Source organism: Suricata suricatta, chromosome 11, assembly GCF_006229205.1.
Source record: "Suricata suricatta isolate VVHF042 chromosome 11, meerkat_22Aug2017_6uvM2_HiC, whole genome shotgun sequence".
NCBI classification, from domain to species: domain Eukaryota; kingdom Metazoa; phylum Chordata; class Mammalia; order Carnivora; family Herpestidae; genus Suricata; species Suricata suricatta.
This window is the reverse complement of record NC_043710.1, coordinates 4484408-4494918: the sequence shown is the minus strand read 5'-3', so window position 1 is coordinate 4494918 and position 10511 is coordinate 4484408. Positions and strand designations below refer to the sequence as shown.

At 52.5% G+C, this 10511-nt stretch overlaps 1 long non-coding RNA gene across 1 annotated transcript; it reads right to left on the bottom strand.

Moving 5' to 3' along the window:
* Nucleotides 1-1357: 1357 nt before the first annotated feature.
* LOC115272792 lies at nt 1358-3735 on the bottom strand. Its single transcript, XR_003900461.1, has 3 exons — nt 3681-3735; nt 1940-1973; nt 1358-1646 (listed from the first exon to the last, which is right to left on the bottom strand). It is a non-coding gene; the product is annotated as an uncharacterized LOC115272792 (long non-coding RNA).
* Between the last annotated feature and the right edge of the window lie 6776 nt (nt 3736-10511).

The window sequence follows — 10511 nt, the reverse complement described above, 5'->3', positions numbered from 1 at the left end:
GCATCTTTCTCGTGTGCGTGTTGGCCATCCCATGGTCGTCTTTGAAGACGTGCAGTCAAGCCCTTTGTCTCCGCTTTGAATCAGGTCCGTGCGCCTTCACTCTGCGGACAGTGTCTTTTGATGCACAGACTTTGACATTTGTCATCAAGCCAGGTTTGTCTACTTTTCCTTTGTTACCTATGCTGTGGAGAGTCTGTCTTGCTCAACAGTCCTTTCTGTGTGTCTCTTCTCTTGCATTTTGCTAAAAGCACCAAGAAGAAACCAAGCAGCACGGTCAGCACTTGGCCTGAAATTCTTCAGACACATTGTCCACTTGTCACATAGCTGTAATTGTCACTGTCACTGAGCTTTCTGCCACCACATCACAAGATCACCATTTTCTTGTTTTTTCTTTAATGGTTATTTATTTTTGAGAGAGAGAGACAATAAGCAGGGGAGGGGCAGAGAGAGAGGAAGACACAGAACCTGAGCTGCCAGCACAGAGCCTGATGCAGGGCTTGAACTCACAAACCGCGAGATCATGGCCTGAGTCGGAGTCGGATGCTTAACTGGCTGAGCCACCCAGGTGCCCCAAGAATCATCCTTTTTTCACATCCAATAACACATTTTTCACTTCCTTTGGCGTCTTCACTGACATTGTTCTCAAAGTCCAGATTTTGACCATCTCTTCAAGGCAATTTAGACTTTCTCTAACACGATCCCCAAATCTTTCCAACCTGTACCCACTGACCAGTTCAAAAGCATCCTCTTGCTTTTAGCTATTTGTTACGGTAACACTCGACTTCCAGGTATCAAAATCTGTACCAGTCATCTGCTACTGCATAACAAGGTGGCCCAAGCTGAGTGCCTTAAAAGAACCATCATTTATGATCAGTTTCTCTGAGTCAGGAATCCTACGACAGCTCAGCTGGACCTTCTGGCTCAGGGTCTCTGGTGGGCGGATTTTGTCGCCTGGATTTGGGAATCGCTGTAAACAGGGACCCCTCAGTGTCCTCCATTCCCTTCCCGCAAAAGAATGTCTACAGGACCCAACGGGGACAAACACTCCTTTTGTGTTGTTTTGGCCACTGGTCGCTGCCAAGCCCCCTTCTCCCTTTGCCCCACATCTGGCCAGCCTGGCAGGAAAGCCCGCACGCAGCCCCCATCCCTTGGCCCTGGTAGAAATTTCAAACCAAATTTCAAATTCAGATCATGGAAGCCCGAGCCCACACCCCAGGAGGGTTTTCAAGGATAATGAAAATCTGAAACCACCCACTCTTGTTTTTCCCTAGACTCAACCTGAGCCTTCTCCTTGGGGGATCCGTTTGCTATTTATGATGTGAGTAATAAATACTATTTCGTGTCTATTGGTGCCCACGTGTCATTTATCCCAACATTCACAAATCCCCGGGCAGGGGGCCGCCCAGCGCGCACGAGGGCACGCTAGGTACCCGAGGAAGGGGCTTGGTGCCCCGAACACGACGCCGGACGATGGTCACAGACGGTGGGCTTTCTTCTCTCAGCTTAGGGACTGGGCTCGCGCTCCATGGGAGCCCACGGGTGGGGGCTGGGGCCGGCGCAGGCGACGGCTGGCATGTTTACGCTCCAGGCGCGGCCACTTCCCGTTGGTTCCACTGGATCTTACCAAGCTTCTGCCCTCCATCTAGCTGGGTTGAGAAAGCAAAGAAACAGAGGCTGAGGATCCCGCCCCCAGACTGCATCCTGGCAGTGCTGAGCCGTTCATCGGAGAGAAGAATGGCAGTGGTCACAGGTCGCAGCCGGGCACAGACCCCGACCTCTCGCAGGAGCTGCCTGGAAAGGGTGGTTGATTCCCGGGGTGGTTGCTGGGCGGGAGTGCGATGCAGTGGCATCCGGAGCCTTGAGCTTGCACGGGGTGGGGGGGGGCTGTTCACCAGGGTTCCCCAAGGTCAAGGTGCTTCTGATGTGTGGCTGCCCTCACCGCACTGCTGTATTCTGATCTACTTGGGGATTTCCTGCAGGATAAAAAAAAATTATAAATAGAAGGACCCCTAAAATATCCTGAGCTACCAAAAGCTAAGAGAAAATCACTACAGGCAAAGAAAAAAATACTATTCTGCCCGGCTTCCTCGGGAGAGACCAGCAGGTGACAGAACACTGGGCTGCAGCCCAGCATGGGCTCTCAGCTGCGGGGCACTCCCCCACTCACCTTACAGTCCCCTGCCCGTTGGTTTCGTGGTCGCCCTTTGTGGTCCGTGTGACACAAAGGACCTCTAGGAGCTGGAGGCTTTGGCTGGGTCCCCATCTCACTGTCTATGCAAGCAATAAGCCTAAGAGTGGCTCACTGTGTCTTTACCAACCAAATCAGCTCGGCCTTGACCTTGGCCTCATGTACCAGCTGGACCTGCTGCACCATTAGTTACACCACAAGTGCTTCCTTGATGCCCTCCGGCACGCCTTTCGGGACCAGACCCTGCTCACCTCCCTGAGAGGCACCAGCGGCTCAGAACCGCTGCCCACGGGTTTCTCGTGTGAAAAATTGCTCCCCGCACCTCCCACACCCCATCAAACCGGCCGCTGCCCACACGTTGGGCCCTTTTGGAAATGGGCCCCTTGCCCTTCAGACAGATGTCCATTATGTCTGGGCCGAGAGGCAGCACCCTGTGGGCTCCCCCCGGCCCCCAGCCTCCTTGCTACAGTACATGTGACGGCTGTAGGATGAAGCCGTATCTGGGTCGTCTGGCATATTCCCCGTGTGATCCTTGGTCCTTTGCCAGAAACCGATGCCAGGGGAGGCCACGCCTCTCCCAGAGTTGGAAACCACCTTGGGGACCCCTGGGCATAAGCAAGCAAACAAGAGAGGGGCTTCATGCCCTTTGAAGCCCCGATGAGGGAACCCACGGGACACGCGGGGCCTCCCCGGTCGAATGCGGGGCCCATGGGCAGCTCGGGTGGCTGAAGTACAGGTGGGCGGTTCACTGTAGAGTGCACCCTGACCCACCAGGGATGTCCGTGTGCTTTTCCTGGCTCCCACTCCCCAGCCTGTGCCAACTACAAAAACAGAGCTACAAGTGCAACCTCAAAACGCCCAGTATACAATACGAAATGATTCAAGCTGTCCCAAGCTCCCCGCCTCAACACTATCCTAAGATCTCACCTTCTTACAAAGGACAAAAGGCTTATATCCCTCTTTTTAAAAAAAGATTATTGATTTATTTTGAGAGAGAGAGAGGGAGAGCGAAGAGGGAGGGGAGACAGACAGCGAGAAAGACAGAATCCCAGCATGGGGCTCGATCTCATGAACCATGAGCTCATGGAGCTGAAATCAAGAGTCAGACGCTTAACTGCTTAACTGACTGAGCCACCCAGGCACCCCCCTCTCTTTAAAAAAAAAAAAAGTTTATGGGGCACCTGGGTGGCTCAGTCAGTTAAGTGTCTTACTTTGGCTCAAGTAATGATCTCATGACTTGTGAGTTCGAGCCCCCATGTCAGGCTCTGGGCTGACAGCTCAGAGCCTGGAGACTTTTTTGAATTCTGTGTCTCCTCTTTCTACTCCACCCGCCCCTCTCTCTCAAAAATAAATAAACATTTTAAAAACTGTATTCGTTTATTTATTTATTTATGTAATCTCTATGCCCAATGTGGGGCTTCAACTGATGACCCCGAGATCTAGAATCGCATGCTCGGCCCCCTGAGCCGCCAGGCGTCCTCAAAAGACTCACCTCTTGAACCAAACACTCAGGAAAATGTCCATGCCTATCGCCTCACTCCCATCCTGTAAAGGAAAGAGACCAGACTGAGGCCCAATGGGGATCCTTTGAACATGACCCTGTAATTTTGATCTGAGCAGAAGTTGGGCACTTAACCGACCGAGTTACCCACGTGCCCTGACCATCTTTCAGAATTAAACACGAGTCACACTTTACAGCAAAAGGCCCCCCAGATGACAGATTGCACCCACACAAGGCCTCTGAGCTTCATGCCTCTCAAAAATAACTAAACATAAAAAAAAATTTTTTAAGGCAACATGGCTTCCACCTGGCTCTCTCTTTTGTGACACTTGCCCTTGGAACCCAGCTATATGTCTGTGTTATTAGCAAACGGAGTTGTTCTAAAGTGCTGGGAATGGTACCAACAGAATGTGGGCACCTTTGGGCTCCTTCACCCACGTCGGGGCGTCACCTGCTGCCTGTGGGGTGATTGACTCATTATCCCATGGCATTCATCCCTGACCAACTCTATGCCTAAAGGTAATACCTTTGGCTCAAATTATTATGTTCCAAATTCCAACGAGATTACTCTCCCCTTCTGATAACTCGCGCCTAGATGTCAGATTCATTCCCAGTGGTGACCGCCCTCTGAGCACCACATCCCTGCCAATGGAGACTTGATTCCGGGGGTGACTCCTGCCTTACCTTCCCCATATGTGCTCTCCCCCGCCCATAGCCCTTTAAAAACTCACACCACTCCTCAAACCTCTCCAAAAACAGACCTGGAGCCCTAACCTCCCCTCTTTGTTCTTTTGTACCTAGAATCCCTCCAAATAAGAGGGTTTATGGGGACCGATGTCCTGTAACACTGCTGAAAATTTGAGTACAGTTTTTAAGTCCTTCAAAGCTTAGCTACTGACAGGCTACTGTCAACAGGAAGCCTTACAGATAAAGTAAACAGTCTCTTAACACGTATGTTGTATGTCATGTGTACTTTGTTCTTGTAATAAAGTAAGCTAGAGAGAAGGAAAGGTTAAGAAAATCATAAAGAGGAAGGCATTTACAGTTTTTACTCTACTGTAAAAACCCCACGTGTAGGTGGGCCCATGTGGTTCAGGCTCCCCGGCAGGTGTGTGCCTAACTAACGTCAGGTTCCGCTACCTGAATCACGTGTTGCGCTTACCATGGCCCAAACTGGCCCACCTTCTCCAATTAATGCCTACTCTGCTGACCTTCTAGAACTTTAATTAAGATAATTTTCCCTCACTGCATAGACCTACAATGATCCCAAAATTTTCAATCCTCGCTAAATTGTGAGATTCTTCTCCTTTTATTTATTTATTTATTTATTTATTTATTTTAATTATATATATATAATTTTTTTTGAGAGAGAGATCATGCATGAGCCAGGGAGCGGTAGAGAGGGAGAGAGAGAGTCTTAAGCAGGCTCCATGCTTAGCTGCAGCCCCACTCAGGGCTCCATCTCATGACTGTGAGATCATGACCTGAGTCAAACTCAAGAGTCGGAAGCTTAACCGACGGAGCCACCCAGGTGCCCCTATTCCTTTCCTTTTAATAGCAGCTTTACCGAGAAATAATTGTCATATCGTAAAATTCGTCCTTGTAATGCATGATCCTTGTATGTATGATTCAGTGGCTTCTAGTACATTCCCAGAGCTGCGCGCCCATCCCCCATCCACTTTTAGAGCGTTGCCATCACTCCAGAAAGAAACCCCAGACCCGTCAGCGATCACTCCTTCTCCCCACCTCCTAAACCCAGGCACCCACAAATCTGCTTTCTGTCTGCAAGAACTTGTCTCCTCTGGACTTTTCGCAAGGACGGGATCCGACACTACGGGGCTTTTTTGTGTCTAGCTTCTTTCACTGAGCAGAATGTCTTCCGGTTTCATTCAAGCTTTGCGGGTCCCTTTACATCACGAAAGCCCCAGCCTGCCCGCGGGGGGCCCAGCCCAGCCCCATCCGTGACCACAGCCAAGATCCAAAGCCACTTTTGCCACTAACTCTCGTTTCGTTCCAGACCCCCGGAGGCTTCTCTTTGGGGAATCCTTTTACTGTTGATTACCTTATGCTGTGCCCCTGGGTACCTATGTGCCTCTGCTATCAGAGGCTGCGATCGAGGCATCGGCTCTCTTTAGGTCCCCATGGCTGTAGCACCGAGGTCCCCATTTCCTCTCAACTCCCGCTCAGTCTTCCTCCAGGCCAGGAGGAGAGCCCCTCTACCCAGGGTTCTTCTCTTAAAGGTCCCAGCTCAAGCCCACCCGAGTCATCGCCCTTCCCAGGGCGATGGTCCCAGGGGCTCTCCCGGCACAAGACCCCACCACATTCACGGGGGCGGGGCATGGGAGTCCTGGAGGCCAGCCTAGCACTCCGCCCACCGCTGCCCTGTTGGGTTTGTTAGAAGAAAATCGCTAGGCCCATCCCACAGCCAAGGGGAGGACATGACGCAAGATGTGAAGGGTCAAGACAGAGATGGCTGGGAACCTTCTAGAAGCTGCCTGCTGTGCACACCTCTTTCTCGTAGTTGGGGGAGGTGTTTGGGGGAGAGTGTCTAATCCCCTTCCTTTAGTGTCTTTTAAAAAGGTGTTTATTTACTTATTTTTGAGAGAGAGAGAGAGAGCAAGAGAGCAGGGAAGGGACAGAGAGAGACCGAGAATCCCAACCAGGCTCAGCACTGCCAGCACACAGTCCCATTCAGGGCTTGAACTCACGAACCGTGAGATCCTGACCTGAGCTGAAAGCAAGAGTCAGAGGCTCAACCAACTGAGCTACCCAGGGCCCCTCCTTTTGGTATGGGGCTTTCATTCACTGTGGTTTGCTTCCTCACGTGCTCTATAATTTTGGACTGTGAGCTCAGGCTCCGAGGGGCTTTACTTGAGAAATGTTGGGTGTCTGGGCCTCAGGGAGCCATTGGAGAGGCTTTCTGCGTGGTTTCGCCGGGCCCCCCGGGGATGCTGTCAAGCCACAACTACCTCTTAACGTTAATTTCTCAACACTGGGGCTCCTGGGCCATACGGATGGGGGACTTTTTGGTAGGCACTCCAGGCTTTCAGAAGGCATGCCTGAAAACACAAAACTCTCAAAGGGAAACTTTTCTCCCCCCCCCCCCACCTCCCCCAGAGCCCGAAGTTCCTTATGTCTCTCGGTGTCTGGGGGTGGAATTTCTCCCATCCCCTTCCCTTAAAGTGTTGCTTTTCCACGGCCCAGCTGTCTGTGCGGCCTTCACACCAGCCCCTGCTGGGCTCAAGCCCCGCGTCGGGCTCCGTGCTGACAGCTCGGAGCCTGGAGCCTGCTTCAGAGTCTGTGTCTCCCTCTCTCTGCCCCTCCTTCCCTTGTGCTCTGTCTCTCTCTCTCTCAAGAATAAATAAACATTAAAAAATTTTAATAAAAAGAAAATAAGTGACTTTGGGGAAATTAAAAAATAGATCTACCCCACGACCCAGCAATTGCACTACTAGGTATTTATCCAAAGGATACAAACATGTTGATTCAAAGGATGCGTGCACCCCAATGGTTCGAGCAGCGCTACAGACAATAACTACAGTGTGAAAAAAGCCCAAAGGTCCACCGACGGAGGAATGGATAAAGAAGACGTGGTATATACACACAATGGAATATTACTTGGCGATCAAAAAGAATGAAATCTTGCCATTTGCAACAACATGGATGGAACTAGAAGATTCTATGCTAAGCGAATTAGTCAGTCCGAGAAAGGTAAATATATGATTTCACTCCTATGTGAAATTTAAGAAACAAAACAGATGAACATAGGGGAAGGGAAGCAAAAATAAGATAAAAACAGAGAGGCAGACAAACCATAAGAGACTCCTTTCTTTTTTTAATTTTTTTAATGCTTTTTATTTATTCTTGAGAGACAGAGACAGTGTGAGCAGGGGAGGGTCAGAGAGAGAGGGAGACACAGAATCCGAAACAGGCTCCAGGCTCCGAGCCAGCTGTCAGCACAGAGCCTGACGCGGGGCTCGAACCCACGAACGTGAGATCTGACCTGAGCCCAAGCCGGACGCCCAACCGACTGAGCCACCCACGCGCCCCAAGAGACTCTTAAATACAGAGAATAAATGGAGGGTTGCTGGAGGAGAGGTGGGGGGAGGGGATAGATGGGGGATGGGAATGGAGGAGGCACTTGTTGGGATGAGCACTGGGTGTTGGGTGTAAGTGATGAATCCCTAAATCCTACTCCTGAAGTCATAAAAAAAATGCCTTTCGGGGCACCTGGGGGGCTCAGTCACTTAAGCATCCAACTCTTGATTTCAGTTCAGGTCATGACCTCAGGGTTTGTGAGTTCGAGCCCAACATCAAGCTCTGCACTGACAGGGCGGAGCCTGCTTGGGATTCTCTCTCTCTCCCTCCACCCCTACCCTGCTCGTAATGTCTCTATCTCTCTCAAAATAAATAAAAAAACTTTAGAAAGAAAGAAAAAGGAAGGAAGGAAAGGAGGGAGGGAGAGGGGGAGGGAGGGAGGGAGGGAGGGAGAAATGACTTTGAACTGTGACAGCTGTAGCCCTGTTCTGGCCCCTCTCCACCTTTGCCGGGCACACCCTGGGGTCCACACTCCTCTGGAAACACCCAGCCCTGCATTCGGAGGCTCGTGTTGGGTGGCCCGGCTCTGAAGGGAGTGTGGCTGCAATCCTGCCGGGACAATGCTGTCACATTTGCTGCCAGAGATCCTTCCTTTCCACACAGATGCTGATGGGGGCCTGGAAGGGCAGAGCGATGGCGCTCACCTGGACCGCAGGTCACCCGACGTGACCCTTTCCGGGTCTGCTTGCCAGTGAAAGTCTGAGCTTCCGGCCCTGCAGGTCACCTGCTAGGGAGGCTAGGGTGGGGTGGGGGTCAGAGGGTGGCCTCCCTGCCGGCAGGACCCCAGAATCTGCCAGAGACAACCTGGTAACCGGCTTACGTTGGTTTGCCAAAGATGGGGGGGGGCTGCTTTGTCAGGAGTCACAGATTTAATCACCTTCCCGAGTAGTAATAGGCCCAGAGAGGAGGCTGCCAGCCCTCCAGGCAAGCGGTGCCCCAGGGACTCATAGGGGTACAAAATAGCTGAGATTCGTTGAGAGCTTTCTCTGTGCCAGTGCTGTGCCAAGTGTTTTCGGCTCCTGGCACCCTCGGTAATTTTCCACAGCGCTCCCAGGCCACAAGAAATAGCTAACATCAAATGTCTATTTACCAATTATTTTAGGCCAAATAACTTAATACATATTTATGTTCTAATAACTTAGTGGTCATTTAGGGAACAGAATATGCATAAATAGGAAGAGAAAACAGTACTTTTATTTCATTCTTTAATAACTACCATTACTTGGGGCACCTGGGTGGCTCCATCGGTTAAGCATCCAACTTCGGCTCTAGTCATGATCTCGTGTTCGTGAGTTCGAGTCCCACATCAGGCTCTGTGTTGACAGCTCAGAGCCTGGAGTCTGCTTTGGATTCTGTGTGTGTGTGTGTGTCTCTCTCTCTGCCCCTCCCCTGCTCACACACTCCCTTCCCCTCTCAAAAATAAACTAAAAAATAAATAACTATCACTGCTTACTATTTGGCTGTGTGCCCTGCCAGCTTCTCACCCCCCAGCCTCATTTCCTGGCCCATAGTGACCTTCACTTCTCATCCCCAAAACCACAGGAAACCCAGCGTCTCCGAGATGCAACGTGAAGGGAATGCCGATCTAGCGTGGAATCTGGGAACCACGTGGATCTATTAGTTTGCCGGCGGGGAAAGGTACAGTATTGCCGTTTCCCTCCAACATTTAGAAAATGTAAGGTATTCTCTGCACCCTTGGGAGCTCGGAAACCTTGGTGCCACCGTGTGAGGCGCTTCAAACATGCTTTCTTGTTTCCAGACAGACTTTACCAGGAAGGAATGTGTGGCTCGGAAGGGTCAGGCCCTTGCCTGAGGTCACAGAGCCTGGCTCCGGGGCCCCCTAGAGGTTGCCGGGCGGAAAGTCCAGTAAGAGCAGTGGACGGCAGAGAGGCGGCAGAGCCACGGTTTAGGGGGTGGGGGTGGGGTGGGGCGTCTAAGAGACCCGATGCTGAAGTGTGTGTGGACACGGCCTGGCATTCAGGGGTAGAGGGCGTGTGAGGGGTGGGGAACGGTGTGGCCTCAGCAGAGGCTCTGATGGGGTGCAACTGGGGCTTTATGACCCTCACGTGGCCCCCTTAGCTGTCCTCACCCAGGCGTTCAAAGCCCTTGCCAGTGGCGTCTCAATCCCTCCCACGGGGTTGTGTTGAAAGGGGCGCCCTCAGGCTGTAGGAGGTCTGTGATTCTCATGGGCCAGGCGGCTGAGGCTACAGTTGGGCAAGGGCAGTGGCCAAGTTCACCGGGGCTCGGACAACCGCTCCCCCTGCCCAGCCCAGCAGGGGCGACCCTGGCATGGCTCAGAAGCGGACCGGGCTCCCGAAGGAGTCCCTTGGGGGAGGTGCAGGCAGAAGCACCCCAATAGACACAAAAAGGATGAGGACGGGTGGCAGGGCTGGGGAGGCGCATGGCGGCTGCAGGAGGGGCGGTGGGGCTTGAGCCTTGGGAGCCCGTCGCGCCCTCTAGACCCACGAGGGACCGGCAGCCCCCTCACACTCTCTGCTGCGGTCCCCGCAGGTCAAGCCGGGGGCTTCTCTCTCCCGGGTGGACGCGGTGGGACCTGCAAAAACAGCTGCGTGTGGGGATGGGCGGGGCTTCCAGGAGGGAGGCCGGGCGATGGGCGGGGCTCAGGGAAATCCGCCTCCTCATCGGTGGGCGGGGAGGAGGGGTGGAACCCCTTGCCCCAGCAGGGTCCGCTGGGCTCCCGTCCGGGTGGCCTCCTTACCCCCC